General features: G+C 44.3%; 1 protein-coding gene across 1 annotated transcript in view; it reads left to right on the forward strand.

The window, feature by feature from the left end:
• Positions 1–20,859, forward strand: part of LOC110492366 (acid-sensing ion channel 1) — a 97,866-nt gene that overhangs the window by 11,329 nt on the left and 65,678 nt on the right. The window lies entirely within an intron of this gene.

A 20,859-nucleotide genomic window follows, 5' to 3' on the forward strand; every position in this document is an offset into this window, starting at 1 on the left:
TAAATCTCCCACTGGGTTGCAGTCTCCTCGCCATAAACCTGCTGCGAAAAGTCTCTCAGGCATCTTCCATTCATTTTCAGTCTTGGAGAGTACACTGCCTTTATACTCTGCCCACTGCCCCATTTCTATAAAATTGTGATTGTCTTGGACACCGTGTGATATTTCATCAGAGGACAGTTATAGAGGAGAGAGAGAAAAAGAGAGGTACAGTCGTTTTGCTATAATGATGATTGACAGAGCATATCAAGTCCCTTATAGCAGCTGTGGCAAGGAATATTTTGTCATTATACTGCACACTATTAATTCATATTTGCCATTTTCACTAATATGAAATGAACTGTGCACTTTCCTAATCATGGCTTAAGTGGTCTAGAGAGGTTGTGATATATATTATGCGATATTAATTTATCATATATAATCTTTGCTCATACACTGGCATGCACAGTTTCACAACTGTCTTGTTGGGTGTATGTACACTGAGTGTACAAAACATTAGGAACACCTGCTCTTTCCATGACATAGACTGACCTGGGGAATCCAGGTGAAAGCTATGATCCCTTATTGATGTCACTTGTTAAATCCATTTCAATCAGTGTAGATGAAGGGGAGGAGACAGGTTAAATAATAATTTTTTAAGCCTTGAGACAATTGAGACATGGATTGTGTATGTGTGCCATTCAGATGGTTAATGGGCAAGACAAAATATTTATGTGCCTTTGAACGGGGTATGGTAGTAGGGGCCAGGCTCACCGTTTGAGTGTGCCAAGAACTGCAATGCTGCTGGGTTTTTCACACCCCTACGAATTGAGGCTGTTCTGAAGGCAAAAAGGGGTGCAACTCAAAATTAGGAAGGTGTTCCTAATGTTTGTACGCTCATTGTATTTCAAAAGTTAGATAAGTTTGCATCACAAGTACCCAAGGCTCAAAGTTACCTTTTGATTTTTGATTTAAGAGACAATTTTAAGAACAGCGTGTTTTTTAAAGTCTTTTCTCTTTAATACATCTTTAAAATTAATAACCCTGGCAGGCCGACACTGTCCTGTTCCACTCCCCTCCTGTCTTCGCAGCACTCCTCAGAGAGAGTGGGAGAAAGAGAGAGAGAGAGAGAGAGTGTGTGAGCGAGTGAGAGGAAGAGAGAAGGAGAGCTTGCGAGAGAGACATTTCTCTCCTCTTTGAAGACTGGCGTGGCTCTCAGGAAATTGCCTCTGGACAGTTAGGGTTGCAAAGGGAGGGTATACTACCACTAAACTACCATAATTTGGGTTTCTTTCAAGGATTTTATGTAACCTATCACAAGACATCTAGTGGCCCTTTTGGGTACTTTAGATTATCACAGGTGTCTAATAATCTCTGGCCCTCTGTGTGGCCTTATCACATGTACAATATATTAAATAATGAAATAAGATGATCTAAAATCAAATCAAATATAATGACAACGCTCCGACCCAACTTTGCTATTTTGTGATTATTTTGGCATTTTTTGACAACATGCATCCGCTATAATTTCTTATGATCTAAAAAAAACCTTTGAACATCAGATCTGTAAACTACCAGAATTTAGGTATCTTTCAAGGATTTTATGTAATCTATCACAAGACATCTAGTGGCCCTTATATTAACTGTGTGACTTGATCTCTAGTCGTGCTCAATTGTTCTGTCACTTCTTGTATCGTGAGCGCCATTAAATCAAACAAGCATTTATTAAGAATCTCGCAGATCGACTTCGCCCAAATCTCCACCATGCTTGAAAATATGAAAAGTCGCACTACGTGATGTGTTTCCACAAACATTTCGCTTTGTATTCAGGATAAAAAGTTCATTTCTTTGTCACATTTTTTACAGTTTTACTTTAGTGTCTTATTGCAAACAGGATTTATGTTTTGGAATATTTGTATTCTGTACAGGCTCCCTTCTTTTCACTCTGTCATTTAGGTTAGTATTGTGGAGTAACTACAATGTTGTTGATCCATCCTCAGTTTTCTCTTATCACAGCAATTCAACTCTGTAACTGTTTTAAAATCACCATTGGCCTCATTGTGAAATCCCTGAGCTTTTCTCCAGCAACTGAGTTTGGAAGAACGCCTGTATCGTTGTCATGACTGGGTGTATTGATACACCATCCGAAGCGCAATTGATAACTTCTCCATGCTCAAAGGGAAATTCAGTGTCTGTTTGTGTTTATTTTCACCCATCTACGAATAGGTGCCCTTCTTCACGAGGCTTTGGAAAACCTCCCTGGTCTTTGTGGGTGAATCTGTGCTTGAAATTCCCTTTTCAACTGAGGGACCTTACATATAATTATATGTGTGGGGCACAGAGATGGGGTAGTCATTCAAAAATAATGTTAAGCACTATTATTGCACACATTTCCTCCGACCATTTCTCCGACCATTTCTCCGACCATTTCCTGGTTGCTAAAATTCTTATAGTTTGCCTAATTTCAGTTTATGTGACAAAACAAAACTTAAGAACGGGAAGCATAGAAATAGCACACATAGAACAGACCTACTGCTTCTTAGACTTGCTTTCAATAAGCATGACAGATCTATAACTCACATTTCTATCTGAATTTGGTCGGTTTGCCCAAAAAGTTACATCTAGCATCTTTAAGTGGAGATCTCTCAACAATCATTCTCCTGATAGAACTTTGGTAATAGTCAGTGACAAATATCATAGGAATGTAAGACCAAAGGGTAGCTGTAGATCAGTGGTCACTAACCTTTTCTGAGTCAAGAACACTTTCGCAGTCAAAAAGCAAGCTTTGATCTACTGCTCAGATGTTCTTTTTTTTTACATTAACCTCACACAATTTTTTTTGTAGGAATGAGGTTTGGGCAGTAGGCCTAATACATTATCACAGCATATTGGCTATTTGATTGGGCTGCCAATATTGTTAATCAGACCATATTATATTGAAAAACTCGAGCTTTGATAACAAAATAAATCAGTTGGTTTAGCACTTGTGAGGCACTGTGGAGCATGAATTGAAATAATTAGCTTTTTAGTTTACTGGACTGATGGTACCTGCATCTGGTGGTCAACAAAATCAAATCAAATCAAATGTATTTGTCACATACAGATGGTTAGCAGATGTTAATGCGAGTGTAGCGAAATGCTGGTGCTTCTAGTTCCGACAATGCAGTAATAACCAACGAGTAATCTAACCTAACACTTCCAAGACACACAAGTGTAAAGGGATAAAGAATATGTACATAAATATATATGAATGAGTGATGGTACAGAACGGCATAGGCAAGATGCAGTAGATGGTATCGAGTACAGTATATACATATGAGATGAGTAATGTAGGGTATGTAAAGAAAGTGGCATAGTTTAATGTGGCTAGTGATACATGTATTACATAAAGATGCGGTAGATGATATAGAGTACAGTATATACATATGAGATGAGTAATGCAGGGTATGTAAACATTATATTAAGTAGCATTGTTTAAAGTGGCTAGTGATATATTTGACATCAATTTCCATCAATTCCCATTATTAAAGTGGCTGGAGTTGAGTCAGTGTTAGTGGTGGCTGTTTAACAGTCTGATGGCCTTGAGATAGAAGCTGTTTTTCAGTCTCTCGGTCCCTGCTTTGATGCACCTGTACTGACCTCGCCTTCTGGATGATAGCGGGGTGAATAGGCAGTGGCTCGGTGGTTGTTGTCCTTGATGATCTTTATGGCCTTCCTGTGACATCGGGTGGTGTAGGTGTCCTGGAGGGCAGGTAGTTTGCCCCGGTGATGCATTGTGCAGACCTCACTACCCTCTGGAGAGCCTTACGGTTGTGGGCGGAGCAGTTGCCGTACCAGGCGGTGATACAGCCCGCCAGGATGCTCTCGATTGTGCATCTGTAGAAGTTTGTGAGTGCTTTTGGTGACAAGCCACATTTCTTCAGGCTCCTGAGGTTGAAGAGGCGCTGCTGCGCGTTCTTCACGACACTGTCTGTGTGGGTGGACCAATTTAGTTTGTCTGTGATGCGTATGCCGAGGAACTTAAAACTTACTACCCTCTCCACTACTGTCCCATCGATGTGGATAGGGGGGTGCTCCCTCTGCTGTTTCCTGAAGTCCACAATCATCTCCTTTGTTTTGTCGACGTTAAGTGTGAGGTTATTTTCCTGACACCACACTCCGAGGGCCCTCACCTCCTCCCTGTAGGCTGTCTCGTCGTTGTTGGTAATCAAGCCTACCACTGTAGTGTCGTCCGCAAACTTGATGATTGAGTTGGAGACGTGCATGGCCACGCAGTCATGGGTGAACAGGGAGTACAGGAGAGGGCTCAGAACACACCCTTGTGGGGCCCCAGTGTTGAGGATAAGCGGGGTGGAGATGTCGTTACCTACCCTCACCACCTGGGGGCGTCCCGTCAGGAAGTCCAGAACCCAGTTGCACAGGGCGGGGTCGAGACCCAGGGTCTCGAGCTTGATGACGAGTTTAGAGGGTACTATGGTGTTAAATGCTGAGCTATAGTCGATGAACAGCATTCTCACATAGGTATTCCTCTTGTCCAGATGGGTTAGGGCAGTGTGCAGTGTGGTTGAGATTGCATCGTCTGTGGACCTATTTGGGCGGTAAGCAAATTGGAGTGGGTCTAGGGTGTCAGGTAGGGTGGAGGTGATATGGTCCTTGACTAGTCTCTCAAAGCACTTCATGATGACGGAAGTGAGTACTATGGGGCGGTAGTCGTTTAGTTCAGTTACCTTAGCTTTCTTGGGAACAGGGACAATGGTGGCCCTCTTGAAGCATGTGGGAACAGCAGACTGAGATAAGGATTGATTGAATATGTCCGTAAACACACCAGGCAGCTGGTCTGCGTAAGCTCTGAGGACTCGGCTGGGGATGCCGCCTGGGCCTGCAACGAGGTCAAATCATGACGTCAGTGATCTTCAGGTCGAGAAGTCACAGCTCTAGAAAGATGTCTTAGTTTCCGACTTGGAATTCCAAGTTGTATGACGTTCAAAACTATTTTTCCCAACCGCCTCTCACGGTTCCTGCTCTCTCCGTCCTTTCCTCCGGTGAGACTGACCAGAGAGAGGGGACACCGTCTTCCACCTGCTCTCTCCTTCCTTTCCTCCGGTGAGACTGACCAGAGAGAGGGGACACCGTCTTCCACCTGCTCTCTCCGTCCTTTCCTCCGGTGAGACTGACCAGAGAGAGGGGACACCGTCTTCCACCTGCTCTCTCCTTCCTTTCCTCCGGTGAGACTGACCAGAGAGAGGGGACACCGTCTTCCACCTGCTCTCTCCTTCCTTTCCTCCGGTGAGACTGACCAGAGAGAGGGGACACCGTCTTCCACCTGCTCTCTCCTTCCTTTCCTCCGGTGAGACTGACCAGAGAGAGGGGACACCGTCTTCCACCTGCTCTCTCCTTCCTTTCCTCCGGTGAGACTGACCAGAGAGAGGGGACACCGTCTTCCACCTGCTCTCTCCTTCCTTTCCTCCGGTGAGACTGACCAGAGAGAGGGGACACCGTCTTCCACCTGCTCTCTCCTTCCTTTCCTCCGGTGAGACTGACCAGAGAGAGGGGACACCGTCTTCCACCTGCTCTCTCCTTCCTTTCCTCCGGTGAGACTGACCAGAGAGAGGGGACACCGTCTTCCACCGGATGGTGAACCTCGAGTCGCACCACATCTGCCTCATGCACAAATTCATGTTGTTCCTATGACCAGAGGAAGTTAAATATTTCATAATATTAAAATCGACACAACGAGCTGCTAATAATAATAAAATGCAGGGCTATCGATACTTTGTTAATCATTCATTGCAGCTGCAGCCCGAGAGGAAGTACGGAGAAGAGCGTTTTGTAATAGTGTTGAATAAAAACAGTGACAGTGCTGAATATAAACTTAAACATGAACTCAGCAGGTTTTTGCTGTATTCGTTGACGGTCTCTCTGTGGTCATTTAAAAGTTATTCAATCTTACATAGGCTAGTAGCCATTTAAACTTGGCTGTGGCCAGGGTCATGGAAGCTCTGTAGCTACGGTGATTTGAGCTATCCGATTGGGCAGCGCAGTAGGTGCACTCGTTTTAGTCACAGGTTTGCCGGGTAGGCGGAGTTTGTCTCATGGGAACACTTTGCTTACCCGGTGCGCAGGACTTTTAAATCAAGTGCACCTACCGGCAACAGCTCAACATGATTTTAAAAAAGGAGCGCAATCCTTTATCGTTCGTTGGCTCTTCTACAGAAATATTTGGTGATCGACTAGGAATGCCTTGCGATCGACCGGTTGGCGACCACTGCTGTAGATAGATAAATTCTCCAGTAGGTCCTGCCCAGCCTAGTGTTTTTTTCTGATAGTGGAAGATCTGACGTTGTTTTAAAGGTACAAATCTAACAGATTCTATACAAGGTTTGTCGTGTTGAAATTTGTTTACCATGATGACATAATCCTTTGGTTGAAATTTCACCCTCAAAACAACAGTTTACGTTAATGTATTTTCCACGTAGATTCCACGTCACAATACGTTGACAAAATACATTGAAACAACGTTGATTCAACCTGATTCTGCACAGGGGGTTGAGGTCAGGTGATATTTTATCATCTCATTATACAATCATTACGCTAGTTGAGTAAGATGCTATCGAGGATGAGTTTGATGAGATTTTGCCTTGGACAGTAATTGTGAATTATTTATTCCATTATGATATGCCAATCACTGGGATGGAGATTATATATTTCAGAAAGTGCCTGGGGAGATGGATGCTTGTAGCCTACATTTTAACAACCAATCCAATGACGTGGAATAGTGGCAGGCCCAATTGCATCTGATTAAAAACTGACTGGTGTTGACCAGGAAAAAATACCACTCATTTAATTAAAAGATTAGAAAATCATCCTTCCTAGATAGTTATTATGATAACAAACTCATTCTTAGACTATTTATTTATTTGAAGGGTTATCTTCAAAGCAATAGCCCAATGTACATGTCAATTTAAGGAGATAAATTACTTTCCTCTCGATATGCACGGAGTACTTTTTGAATCATTCACTTTTGGCTGATTTGCATTATTCATGTCGGTACCCAAACTGGGTGTAAGTGAGGTTATTAAGACATAATGATAGTGCACTACTGCGAGATGCAACTTGGAAACATATTTGCCTGAGATATTCATATCCACAATCAAAGTGTTTTGAGAAAAGAGTGTAAATTGCGAAGTGATTTCCAAATGAATAAGCATAAATGATAAAGAGGCAGCAATTACAGAGTCATTGAGTGAATCCTCCACCCTTCCTGGTTGTCAATGACTGAGGGTTGAAGGGAATGATCATGGATAATTGGCCTCTTAAACATGGCCGTGGGACAAAGAGATGGAGCTGGTTCAACAAGCCTCTCAATTGAACTGAAGGAGAGAACTGAAAGGAGTGAGGGAGCGAGGTGGAGAGAGAGAGAGAGACAGAGAGACAGAGAGAGAATGTAGAGTGAGAGCAGGATCAGAGAGAGCGAGAGAGAGAGGTGGAGAGAGAGAGAGAGACAGAGAGACAGCGAGAGAATGTAGAGTGAGAGCAGGATCAGAGAGAGCGAGAGAGAGGTGGAGAGAGAAAGAGAGACAGAGCGACTGATAGAATGTAGAGTGAGAGCAGGATCAGAGAGAGCGAGAGAGCGAGGTGGAGAGAGAGCGAGACAGAGCAACTGATAGAATGTAGAGTGAGAGCAGGATCAGAGAGAGCGAGAGAGCGATGTGGAGAGAGAGCGAGACAGAGCGACTGATAGAATGTAGAGTGAGAGCAGGATCAGAGAGAGCGAGAGAGCTATGTGGAGAGAGAGCGAGACAGAGCGACTGATAGAATGTAGAGTGAGAGCAGGATCAGAGAGAGCGATGTGGAGAGAGAGCGAGACAGAGCGACTGATAGAATGTAGAGTGAGAGCAGGATCAGAGAGAGCGAGAGAGCGAGACAGAGCGACTGATAGAATGTAGAGTGAGAGCAGGATCAGAGAGAGCGAGAGAGCGAGGTGGAGAGAGAACGAGACAGAGCGACTGATAGAATGTAGAGTGAGAGCAGGATCAGAGAGAGAGAGAAACTGAGAGAGACAGACATAGAGAGAGACACAGTAAGAGAAAGGGTGAGAAAGCATCCTACTCTGGGGAGCTCTGCCTCATGCTCTGCTGGTCAGCCCCTCTCTCTTGTTTGTCAAAAGCAGGCTTTGACAAGTCTACCAAGATTAAAGTTTAAATTTGTATTAGTCGTATGTACAGGATACACATGGTATACACCATCCAACGAAATGCTCACTTGCAGCATCCTTATTTGTTGGAACCAGGCACAGCAGCTCTGTTAGGTTACTGTGTGCTTCTTCTGAGCTCTCTGCTATACTCTGTGCCATGACAGCTGTCCTATTACTTCCTCTGACCACACTGTCTGTCTGTCATGTCGATGCTGGCAACAACCTTTTCCTTGAGAATTTTTTCGGTGATAGACAAATGCAAAGCAACAAATCGTTAGCTTCCTCACAAAAACAAATGAAGACCACTTTATGCAGCTCACCCTGCACTATCAACTCCAATGTAAATAACATGAGTTAGTCTACCTCTGATAAGGTTCCCAGTAAAGCATTAAAAACAATCAAGCAACCCAGAAAAGTGCTAAAAATAGCCCATATTAACATATGTAGCCGAAGAAACAAGGTCCATGAAGTCAATAACTTGCTTTTAACAGATGACATTCATATTCTCTAAAACTCACTTAGATAATACCTTTGATGATACAGTGGTACCAATACATGGTTATAACATCTACAGAAAAGACAGAAATGCCAACGGAGGCGGTGTTGCGGTCTATATTCAGAACCATATTCCTGTAAAGATTAGAGACGATCTAATGTTAAATACTGTTGAAGTAATATGGCTACAGGTTCATCTGCCTCACCTAAAGCCCATTCTGGTGGGAAGCTGCTATAGACCATCATCAACATGTATTGATCACATCTTTACTAATGCTGCAGATATTTGCTTCAAAGCAGTATCCAAATCCATAGGATGTATTGATCACAATATAGTAGCCATATCTAGGAAAACCAAAGTCCCAAAGGCTGGGCCTAATATAGTGTATAAGAATGTCATACACTAGGTTTTGTAATGATTCATATGTTGATGATGTAAAGAATATTTGCTGGTGTGTGTTTTGTAATGAGGAGCAACCAGACGCTGCACTTGACGCATTTATGAAACAACCTATTCCAGTTACTAATAAGCACGCACCAATTGAGAAAATGACTGTAAAACTGTTAAATCCCCTTGGATTGATGAGGAATTGAAAAATTGTATGGTTGAGAGGGATGAGGCAAAATGTATGGCAATTAATTCTGGGAGCCCAACTGATTGGCAAATGTACTGCAAATTAAGAAATCATGTGACTAAACTAAATAAAAATAAACTACACTATGAAACAAAGATAAATAATATAAAGAATGATAGTAAAAAGCTTTGGGGCACCTTAAATGAACATTTTGGGGGAAAAGCCAACTCGGCTCCTTCATTCATTGAATCAGGTTGCTCATTCATCACAAAATCCTCTGATATTGCAAACTACTTTAATTACTTTTTCATTGGCAGATAAGCAAACTTTAGGGATGACATGCCAGCAACAAACTCTGACACTACACATAGAAGAATATCGGACCAAATTATGAAAGACAAGAATTGTACTTTTGAATTCCGTGAAGTCAGTGTGGAAGAGGTGAAAAAATTATTGTTGTCTATCAACAATGACAAGTCACCGGGGTCTGACAATCGGGATGGAAAATTGCTGAGGATAATAGCAGACGATATTGCTATTTACCACATCTTAAATGTAAACCTACTAGAAAGTGTGTGCCCTCAGGCCTGGAGGGAAGCTAAAGTCATTCCACTACCCAATAGTAGTAAAGCCCCCTTTGCTGGCTCAAATAGCCTACCAATCAGCCTGTTACCAACCCTTAGTAAACTTCTTGAAAAAAACTGTGTTTGACCAGGTACAATGATATTTCACAGTAAACAAATTGACAACAGAATTTCAGCATGCTTATAGGGAAGGACACTCAACAAGCACAGCACTTACATAAATTACTTATGATTGGCTGAGAGATTGGCTAAAATTATTGTGTGGGCTGTCTTGTTAGACTTCAGTGCAGCTTTCGACATTATTGATCATAGTCTGCTGCTGGATAAACATATGTGTTATGGCTTTACACCCCCTGCTATAATGTGGATAAGGAGTTACTTGTCTAACAGAACACAGAGGGTTGTTCTTTAATGGAAGTCTCTCAAATATAATCCAGTTAGAATCAGGCATTCCCCAGGGTAGCTGTTTAGGTCCCTTGCTTTTTTAAATGTTTACTAACGACATGACACTAACTTTGAGAAAAGCCAGAGTGTCTATGTATGCGGATGACTCAACACTATACATGTCAGCTATTACGGTGACTGAAATGACTGCAACACTCAACAAAGAGCTGCAGTTAGGTTCAGAGTGGGTGGCAAGGAATAAGTTAGCCCTAAATATATCTATTACATATAACATTTTATTTGGAACAAAACACTCACTAAACCCTTAACCTCAACTAAATATTGTAATAAATAATGTAGAAGTTGAGATGACTAAATTGTTTGGAGTAACTTATTGTAAACTGTCATGGTCAAAACATATTGATGCAGTAGAAGCTAAGATGGGGAAAAGTCTGTCTATAATAAGCGATGTTCTGCCTTCTTAACAACACTATCAACAAGGCAGGTCCTTACAGGCCCTAGTTTTGTCACACCATGACTACTGTTCAGTTGTGTGGTCAGGTGCCACAAAAAAGGACTTAGGAAATGGCTCAGAACAGGGCAGCACGGCTGGCCCTTGGATGTACACAGAGAGCTAATATGAATAATATACATGTCAAGACATGCCACAAGAGGTCTCTTCACAGTCCCCCAAGTCCAGAACAGACTATGGGAGGCACACAATACTAAATAGAGCCATGACTACATGGAACTCTATTCCACATCAAGTTACTCATGCCAGCAGTAAAATTAGATTAAAAAAAAACAGATAAAAAAACACCTTATGGAACAGCGGGGACTGTGAAGCAACACAAACATTGGCACATACACATGCAAACGCACACAATAACATATGCACTATACATACACATGGATTTAGTACTGTAGATATGTGGTAGTGGTGGAGTAGTGGCCTAAGGGCACACAGTGTGTTGTGAAATCTGTGAATGTATTGTAATGTTTTTAAAATGGTATAAACTACCTTAATTTTGCTGGAACCCAGGAAGAGGCTTTGGCAGCAGCTAATGGGGAGCCATAATAAATACAAATACAAACTAAAATGTGCTGTTGCCTGTTACATCATCAAATCCCATCTTAATTGGGGGGGGGGGGGGGGGGGGGGGGGGGAGCACTGTGTGAAACCTATTAATAATTAACAAAACTAAGTCAGACTTAACTCATGCTTTGTGACGTGTTGAAGAGTGGCTGTGAGACTGTGAGGGCATCATGCACCCCCGACATACATCAGACTGAGAGCATCATGCACCCCCGATACACATCAGACTGAGGGCATCATGCACCCCCGACACACATCAGACTGAGGGCATCATGCACCCCCGACATACATCAGACTGAGAGCATCATGCACCCCCGACACACATCAGACTGAGGGCATCATGCACCCCCGATACACATCAGACTGAGGGCATCATGCACCCCCGATACACATCAGACTGAGGGCATCATGCACCCCCGACACACATCAGACTGAGGGCATCATGCACCCCCGATACACATCAGACTGAGGGCATCATGCACCCCCGACACACATCAGACTGTGAGGGCATCATGCACCCCCGACACACATCAGACTGAGGGCATCATGCACCCCCGACACACATCAGACTGAGGGCATCATGCACCCCCGACACACATCAGACTGAGGGCATCATGCACCCCCGACACACATCAGACTGAGGGCATCATGCACCCCCGACACACATCAGACTGAGGGCATCATGCACCCCCGACACACATCAGACTGTGAGGGCATCGTGCACCCCTGACACACATCAGACTGAGGGCATCATGCACCCCCGACACACATCAGACTGTGAGGGCATCATGCACCCCCGACACACATCAGACTGAGGGCATCATGCACCCCCGACACAAATCAGACTGTGAGGGCATCGTGCACCCCCGACACACATCAGACTGAGGGCATCGTGCACCCCCGACACACATCAGACTGAGGGCATCGTGCACCCCGACACACATCAGACTGAGGGCATCGTGCACCCCCGACACACATCAGACTGAGGGCATCGTGCACCCCCGACACACATCAGACTGAGGGCATCGTGCACCCCCGACACACATCAGACTGTGAGGGCATCGTGCACCCCCGACACACATCAGACTGAGGGCATCATGCACCCCCGACACACATCAGACTGTGAGGGCATCGTGCACCCCCGACACACATCAGACTGAGGGCATCGTGCACCCCCAACACACATCAGACTGAGGGCATCATGCACCCCCGACACACATCAGACTGAGGGCATCGTGCACCCCCGACACACATCAGACTGAGGGCATCGTGCACCCCCGACACACATCAGACTGAGGGCATCGTGCACCCCCGACACACATCAGACTGAGGGCATCGTGCACCCCCGACACACATCAGACTGAGGGCATCGTGCACCCCCGACACACATCAGACTGAGGGCATCGTGCACCCCGACACACATCAGACTGTGAGGGCATCGTGCACCCCCGACACACATCAGACTGAGGGCATCATGCACCCCCGACACACATCAGACTGTGAGGGCATCGTGCACCCCCGACACACATCAGACTGAGGGCATCGTGCACCCCCAACACACATCAGACTGAGGGCATCATGCACCCCCGACACACATCAGACTGAGGGCATCGTGCACCCCCGACACACATCAGACTGTAGGCATCGTGCACCCCCGACACACATCAGACTGAGGGCATCGTGCACCCCCGACACACATCAGACTGTGAGGGCATCATGCACCCCCGACACACATCAGACTGAGGGCATCATGCACCCCCGACACACATCAGACTGAGGGCATCGTGCACCCCCGACACACATCAGACTGAGGGCATCGTGCACCCCCGACACACATCAGCCATCTGTTCGAGGAAACCCTTCAGCCCTAGCCTGAACCTCCCTAAAATAATAACCTGGGATGAATGTAGGTGAATAGGGATCTCTTTTAGGTTTGTCTCTCGTGACAGCCTTAGCTAATTTTGTTCTGGGTGCCGAGGTTACCCTTAGGTTGACAACAGAGAAACATTTTTAAGATAGAGACTAGAGGAACCAGACTAGAGAATGAGCCCCTCCTCCCACTGGCAAGTCGAACAAGAAGCCCCAGGCACTGCATTCCCCACGAGCTGCTCTGTTCTGTTGTGTTCACACCCAGTGACACATCATCACCAGGCAGGGTCAGAGACCTCCTGGGCATCAGGACCCTGTCACAACTCCTCACACTCAGGCCCTCGAGCGATGTTTATCCCTCCATTCTCCCTCTCTATTTTTCTCTTATTTTTTTCTCTAAACAATGTTTCCTCATCTCTCCATTTCGACCACTGCATTGTGCATCCCCTTCACATCACCCCCATGGGCATGACAATTCTCATTATCTTTTCATGCTGCGCTCTCTATATCCTCCGCCCTTTTCCCTCCTTCTAGCCTTCCCCTGGCATCCCTCTTTATCCCTTGTTTCCTTGCACCAGGTTTTCTAAAAAAGATGTCTTGGCCAACAGAGGTGAGGTGGACATTTTAGGAGCATGTGAAATCACTTAAGGGGCAGCGCTGAAGGTGATCCCTTATGCCTTTGTGATGAGGCATGCATGCTTTACCAAATGAATTTCATTCCCTCTGCTGAATACAGTGTATTTAGTGCTGACCATCTCAGAAGTTTGATCGATGGTGAAGATTTTCCTAAAGCAGTGGATGAATACTTATAAAGCTTATGAAGGAAAGTAATTAAGTAATGCTATAGGCTAGCCAAAGTCCAGATGTCAGCACTGGGCCAGCCAAATAGACCAGGAAAGTGGAGGTGATGGGAGAGTGCATGTAATTGTATGTTTACATATGCTGACAGGCACACACACGCACACACACACACACACACACACACACACACACACACACACACACACACACACACACACACACACACACACACACACACACACACACACACACACACATATGCATGCGCATGCAAGCACACACAGACACAGGCACAAACACACACTTGCACACATACACACTCACGCACACACACACCTTCATGACTCAAACCGACCAAGAGGGACAAGAGGAACTGACCCAATATACAGTGCCTTGCGAAAGTATTCGGCCCCCTTGAACTTTGCGACCTTTTGCCACATTTCAGGCTTCAAACATAAAGATATAAAACTGTATTTTTATGTGAAGAATCAACAACAAGTGGGACACAATCATGAAGTGGAACGACATTTATTGGATAGTTAAAACTTTTTTAACAAATCAAAAACTGAATAATTGGGCGTGCAAAATTATTCAGCCCCCTTAAGTTAATACTTTGTAGCGCCACCTTTTGCTGCGATTACAGCTGTAAGTCGCTTGGGGTATGTCTCTCAGTTTTGCACATCGAGAGACTGACATTTTTTCCCATTCCTCCTTGCAAAACAGCTCGAGCTCAGTGAGGTTGGATGGAGAGCATTTGTGAACAGCAGTTTTCAGTTCTTTCCACAGATTCTCGATTGGATTCAGGTCTGGACTTTGACTTGGCCATTCTAACACCTGGATATGTTTATTTTTGAACCATTCCATTGTAGATTTTGCTTTATGTTTTGGATCATTGTCTTGTTGGAAGACAAATCTCCGTCCCAGTCTCAGGTCTTTTGCAGACTCCATCAGGTTTCTTCCAGAATGGTCCTGTATTTGGCTCCATCCATCTTCCCATCAATTTTAACCATCTTCCCTGTCCCTGCTGAAGAAAAGCAGGCCCAAACCATGATGCTGCCACCACCATGTTTGACAGTGGGGATGGTGTGTTCAGGGTGATGAGCTGTGTTGCTTTTACGCCAAACATAACGTTTTGCATTGTTGCCAAAAAGTTCAATTTTGGTTTCATCTGACCAGAGCACCTTCTTCCACATGTTTGGTGTGTCTCCCAGGTGGCTTGTGGCAAACTTTAAACGACACTTTTTATGGATATCTTTAAGAAATGGCTTTCTTCTTGCCACTCTTCCATAAAGGCCAGATTTGTGCAATATACGACTGATTGTTGTCCTATGGACAGAGTCTCCCACCTCAGCTGTAGATCTCTGCAGTTCATCCAGAGTGATAATGGGCCTCTTGGCTGCATCTCTGATCAGTCTTCTCCTTGTATGAGCTGAAAGTTTAGAGGGACGGCCAGGTCTTGGTAGATTTGCAGTGGTCTGATACTCCTTTCATTTCAATATTATCGCTTGCACAGTGCTCCTTGGGATGTTTAAAGCTTAGGAAATCTTTTTGTATCCAAATCCGGCTTTAAACTTCTTCACAACAGTATCTCGGACCTGCCTGGTGTGTTCCTTGTTCTTCATGATGCTCTCTGCGCTTTTAACGGACCTCTGAGACTATCACAGTGCAGGTGCATTTATACGGAGACTTGATTACACATAGGTGGATTGTATTTATCATCATTAGTCATTTAGGTCAACATTGGATCATTCAGAGATCCTCACTGAACTTCTGGAGAGAGTTTGCTGCACTGAAAGTAAAGGGGCTGAATAATTTTGCACGCCCAATTTTTCAGTTTTTGATTTGTTAAAAAAGTTTGAAATATCCAATAAATGTCGTTCCACTTCATGATTGTGTCCCACTTGTTGTTGATTCTTCACAAGAAAATACAGTTTTATATCTTTATGTTTGAAGCCTGAAATGTGGCAAAAGGTTGCAAAGTTCAAGGGGGCCGAATACTTTCGCAAGGCACTGTATATTTATTTTTTTGCTTTTCTAATTCTTCATAAAATACAGCAAAACAGATTATAGGCGTCATAGAAAACACATTCAAGGAAGTGCAGAAGTTTAAACTGTATGAAGGCATTTCTCTAAAATTGATTCTAAGCTTACCCTTTCATGCCTTAGCACAGTCTGATAACCCTATCTAAACACCTCATTGAAACTGGCCTCCAGATGATAGATCAGTGGTGTTGCTCAAACATGCTCTATTTGCCCAGACCTGAGAGAGAGAGTGAGGGAGAGAGAGAGGGAAAAGTGCTCTTTATGAATACATTTCAGACGTGGTAGAAAAACAGTGTGTCTGAAAATAGCTCTGTGCTGGCTGCACGAATCTGCTCTGCGCATGGTTTATTTATCCTGAGGATTAGTGCAGGTGACTGGATGGCTGGCTTTCTGTGCTGTGTGTGTTTGATGTAGGTTGGCATGGGCCTCTCTGAATCAGACCCCTTTGATGCTCCTCTGAGGGACAGGCAGAGACAGGAGAGGGGAGCTCTGGTGGTGGAATATAAACTGGACTGGACCTTCCTGTCCCCAAATGTCAGACAAGGGACCGACCTGTAAAACAGTAATTGCGAGAGGGAGAGGGAGGGAGAGAGAGAGGGACAGAGGGTGGTAGATCATTGGGGAGAGGAAGGATAATGGGGAAGGTGCTGCAGGTTCTGGTTTATTTAATATACAGTAGAAGTAATGTACTGTAACCACAGCAGGAGGCTTTGAAGTCCATGAGTATTCATTCCATCTTCAGAACGTCCTTTGGCAAGGTCGGACATACGGGCAACTCAGTATTAACCTCATGCACTGTGTGTGTGTGTGTTTGTGTGTATTTGAGTGGGCAGGTATGTACATCTCAAATAAAATCGTCTGTAACATTTGTCATTGCCGAAGACTGCTTAAACTGTGTATTTAAATGTTTGGCATCATATCTTAACATAAACTCCTATGAAGACCCTCTGTGTCGAGGGACACAGGGGAGGAGGAGGGGGTAGGGGACAAGGGAAGGGGAGAAGGTGAACAGATTGTCAAAGTGAGAGTAGAGAGAGGCTGTAGGCAGTGGAAGTGTTTGGACATGATGCTGATCTAAAAACACAAGGACATAGGGATGAGGGGAAAGAAACAATCATTACTGTAGCTGTTGAGAAGGTTGAAGAGAAACTAAAAGGAAATATGTAATACACAGTAAGTGTTGAGAGAAAGGAGGAGGCTAGTTGGAGAGAGGCAGAAGGCACATGCAGGGACAGAGTAGAGGGATGTATACTAGAGGATTGGACCAGGGGACAGAGTAGAGACGTGTAGACTAGAGGATTGGACCAGGGGACAGAGTAGAGGGATGTAGACTAGAGGATTGGACCAGGAGACAGAGTAGAGAGATGTAGACTAGAGGATTGGACCAGGGGACAGAGTAGAGGGATGTAGACTAGAGGATTGGACCAGGAGACAGAGTAGAGAGATGTAGACTAGAGGATTGGACCAGGGGACAGAGTAGAGGGATGTAGACTAGAGGATTGGACCAGGGGACAGAGTAGAGGGATGTAGACTAGAGGATTGGACCAGGAGACAGAGTAGAGGGATGTAGACTATAAGATTGGACCAGGAGACAGAGTAGAGGGATGTAGACTAGAGCATTGGACCAGGGGACAGAGTAGAGTGATGTAGACTAGAGGATTGGACCAGGGGACAGAGTGGAGGAATGTAGACTAGAGGATTGGACCAGGAGACAGAGTAGAGGGATGTAGACTATAGGATTGGACCAGGAGACAGAGTAGAGGGATGTTGACTAGAGGATTGGACCAGGAGACAGAGTAGAGTGATGTAGACTATAGGATTGGACCAGGGGACAGAGTAGAGGAATGTAGACTAGAGGATTGGACCAGGAGACAGAGTAGAGGGATGTAGACTATAGGATTGGACCAGGAGACAGAGTAGAGGGATGTAGACTAGAGGATTGGACCAGGGGACAGAGTAGAGGGATGTAGACTATAGGATTGGACCAGGGGACAGAGTAGAGGGATGTAGACTAGAGGTTTGGACCAGGGGACTTAGCTAGTACTGTAGGCCCTTGTTGACCAAGTCATCCATATTCCATACACACATTACACAGTACTCAGACCCAAGATCCACAGTCCTATGTAGCAGGATGCAGTGACATTCTGTCACTATTGTCTGGGGAATGGAGCGCTGAGGCCCTGGAGGCTGATTAGTATTTCCTCAATGCTCCTTTGCAGTTTATGTGAGCCTCAGACTGGCATTTCCTCCCCCGTCGCTGAACTATTAATTAACCACCTACGGTTCCCTCTTGGCCTGGAGGGCTGGGTTTCAGGATCATTTATTATGTTTTACTTTTTTTTTAAAGTGTCTGTGATGTGTGATGAATAACAGCTTGTGTGCAAGGGAAACAGTTGAGCGGCTCTTAGGATGGGGCGGAAAGGAAGCAGTTGTTATCGAGATTTATGCACCATCATCCTCCAGGTATTGATTAGGAACCAAGTGGAATTAAGTGTGTGTGTGTGTGTGTGTGTGTGTGTGTGTGTGTGTGTGTGTGTGTGTGTGTGTGTGTGTGTGTGTGTGTGTGTGTGTGTAAGCATCTACTTTTGTGCACGTACAGTGCATTCGGAAAGTATTCAGACCTCTTTCCATTTTGTTACGTTATAGCCTTATTCTAACATGTATTAAATAAAACATTTTCCTCATCAATCTACACAAATTACCCCATAATGACAAAGCGAAAGCAGGTTTTTAGAAAACAGAAATACCTTATTTACATAAGTATTCAGACCCTTTGCTATGAGACTCGAAATTGAGCTCAGGTGCATCCTGTTTCCATTGATCATCTTTGAGATGTTTTTACAACTTAATTAGAGTCTTCCTGTGGTAAATTCAATTGATTGGGCATGATTTGGAAAGGCACACACCTGTCTATATGAGGTCCCACAGTTGATAGTGAGATCAAAGGAATTGTCTGTTTTTCAGCGGCAGGAACTGGGAGACTAGTCAGGATCGAGGGCAAGATGAATGAGCAAAGTACAGAGAGATCCTTTATGAAAACCTGCTCAGGACCTCAGACTGGGGCGAAGGTTCACCTTCCAACAGGACAACGACCCTAAGCACACAGCCAAGACAACGCAGGAGTGACTTCGGGACAAGTCTCTGAATGCCCTTGAGTGGCCCAGCCAAAGCCCGGAATTGAACCCGGTCAAACATCTCTGGAGAGACCTGAAAATAGCTGTGCAGCGATGCTCCCCATCCAACCTGACAGCGCTTGAGAGGATCAGCAGAGAAGAATGAGAGATACTCCCCAAGTACAGGTGTGCCAAGTAAAGGTTGATCGATTAATTTCAAGTTTTCATAACAATCGGAAATCGGTATTTTTGGACACCGATTTGGCCGATTTTATTTTATTATTATTATTTTATTTTTTTGCTACATCTTTATTTAACTATGCAAGTCATTTAAGAACACATTCTTATTTTCAATGATGACCTAGAAACGGTGAGTTAACTGCCTTGTTCAGGGGCAGAACGACAGATTTTTACCTTGTCAGCTCAGGGGATTCAATCTTGCAACCTTACGGTTAACTAGTCCAACGCTCTAACCACCTGCTTTACATTGCACTCCACGAGGAGCCTGCCTGTTACGTGAATGCAGTAAGAAGTCAAGGTAAGTTGCTAGCTAGCATTAAACTTATCTTATAAAAAACAATCAATCAATCATAATCACTAGTTAACTACACATGGTTGATGATATTACTAGTTTATCTAGCGTGTCCTGCGTTGCATATAATCGAAGCGGTGCGCATTCGCGAAAAAGGACTGTTGTTGCTCCAATGTGTACCTAACCATAACCATCAATGCCTTTCTTAAAATCAATACACATGTATATATTTTTAAACCTGCATATTTAGTTAATATTGCCTGCTAACATGAATTTCTTTTAACTAGGGAAAATGTGTCACTTCTCTTGCAACAGTTTGGGCCTCCTGGCTCATGCGAACTGTGTGAAGACTATTTCTTCCTAACAAAGACAGCCAACTTTGCCAAACGGGGGATGATTTAACAAAAGCGCATTTGAGAAAAAAGCACAATCGTTGCATTACTGTACCTAACCATAAACATCAATGCCTTTCTTAAAATCAATACACAGAAGTATATATTTTTAAACCTGCATATTTAGCTAAAAGAAATCCAGGTTAGCAGGCAATATTAACCAGGTGAAATTGTCACTTCTCTTGCGTTCATTGCACGCAGAGTCAGGGTATATGCAACAGTTTGGGCCGCCTGGCTCGTTGCGAACTAATTTGCCAGAATTTTAGGTAATTATGACATAACATTGAAGGTTGTGCAATGTAACAGGAATATTTAGACTTATGGATGCCACCCGTTAGATAAAATACGGAACGGTTCCGTATTTCACTGAAATAATAAAAGTTTTGTTTTCGAGATGATAGTTTCCGGATTCGACCATATTAATGACCTAAGGCTCTTATTTCTGTGTGTTATTATGTTATAATTAAGTCTATGATTTGATAGAGCAGTCTGACTGAGCAGTGGTAGGCACCAGCAGGCTCGTAAGCATTCATTCAAACAACACTTTAGTGCGTTTTGCCAGCAGCTCTTCGCAATGCTTCAAGCATTGCGCTGTTTATGACTTCAAGCCTATCAAGTCCCGAGATTAGGCTGGTGTAACCGATGTGAAATGGCTAGCTAGTTAGCGTGCGCTAATAGCGTTTCAAATGTCACTCGCTCTGAGACTTGGAGTAGTTGTTCCCCTTGCAGATGGGTAACGATGCTTTGAGGGTGGCTGTTGTCGATGTGTTCCTGGTTTGAGCCCAAGTAGGAGCGAGGAGAGGGA

The sequence above is a fragment of the Oncorhynchus mykiss genome, chromosome 16, assembly GCF_013265735.2.
Source record: "Oncorhynchus mykiss isolate Arlee chromosome 16, USDA_OmykA_1.1, whole genome shotgun sequence".
NCBI lineage: Eukaryota > Metazoa > Chordata > Actinopteri > Salmoniformes > Salmonidae > Oncorhynchus > Oncorhynchus mykiss.